The sequence below is a fragment of the Typopeltis vanoorti genome, chromosome 4 (genome assembly GCF_054136105.1).
Source record: "Typopeltis vanoorti isolate ZY-2024b chromosome 4, IOZ_Tvanoo_1.0, whole genome shotgun sequence".
Classification (NCBI taxonomy): Eukaryota; Metazoa; Arthropoda; class Arachnida; order Uropygi; family Thelyphonidae; genus Typopeltis; species Typopeltis vanoorti.
The window spans coordinates 72,274,751-72,275,844 of record NC_143552.1 but is presented as its reverse complement, the minus strand read 5'-3'; positions in this window follow the sequence as shown (position 1 = coordinate 72,275,844).

Below are 1,094 nucleotides of genomic sequence, written 5' to 3'. Positions count from 1 at the left end.
CTGTAAATGTTGCTAGTTGTGAAAGAAGTTTTTCTAAATAAAATTTAAGAATTACCTACATTACTATGAAATAGACTTCGCCAATGTCATCGACGATTTTTCTAACAGAAAAGCAAGAAAAATAACATTTTAGAATGTTGAAATTAAAGTTTTACTTCAAAACTAAACATAGTATTTTAACTTAAATATAAAGAGCTAATAAGCTTCATTTCGGCGATATAAACAATATTTTAAATTAAGGGGATATAAAATCCACATTGTTTCAAAACCGAATGAGAAACTCAAAGATTGGAATCAGAGAATTTCATGCCGAATATAGTAAACTATAAAGTTTTATTAAAACACTTAAGGAATAGAACAACGTAGTTAAGGATATAAATTAAATTAAACTTTAATAAATATTTTCCGATATTTCGACAACGTCACGTTGCCATTTTCTAAAGGAACTTACAAAAAAGTTTTCTCAGTTTACAGAAATCCCACTCATACAGGTAGATACATTCACCAACAATCCCACCACCACCCCTCATAACAATATGGAGTAGTGAAAACACTATACAACAGGGCTAAACTAATCTGTTCAAACGACTTGGCCCTAAACACGGAACTAAATCACATCCTCAACACTTTCTCAGCCAATGGCAACCCCCCTAAAAAAATCCAAAAAATATTAGAACCTACAAACCACAGATCCCCCCCCCCCACAACAAGGATTACTCTAAATCCATCACCATTCCCTACATCCGAGGCACCTCGGAAAAGATTACCAAAATCTTAAAAAAACATGACCTGACCTCCTGTTACAAATCTTACAGAAAATTGGCATCCCTTATCCGCTCCACTAAAGACCAACCACTTCCCCTAGACCTACCTGGTGTTTACCAGGTCCCTTGCAGTTGTAAACTGTCTTACTTTGGCCAAACAGGCAGGACAGCGAATATCAGAATTTCGGAACATAAGGACTACATCCGTTTTTACAAATACAGTCATTCTTGGCTTGCGGACCATGCTCTGGATACACGCCACAGAATACGGTGGAAGAAAGTTACAGTGATACACCGTAACAAATACAAATTTGAAAGACTTTATGGAAT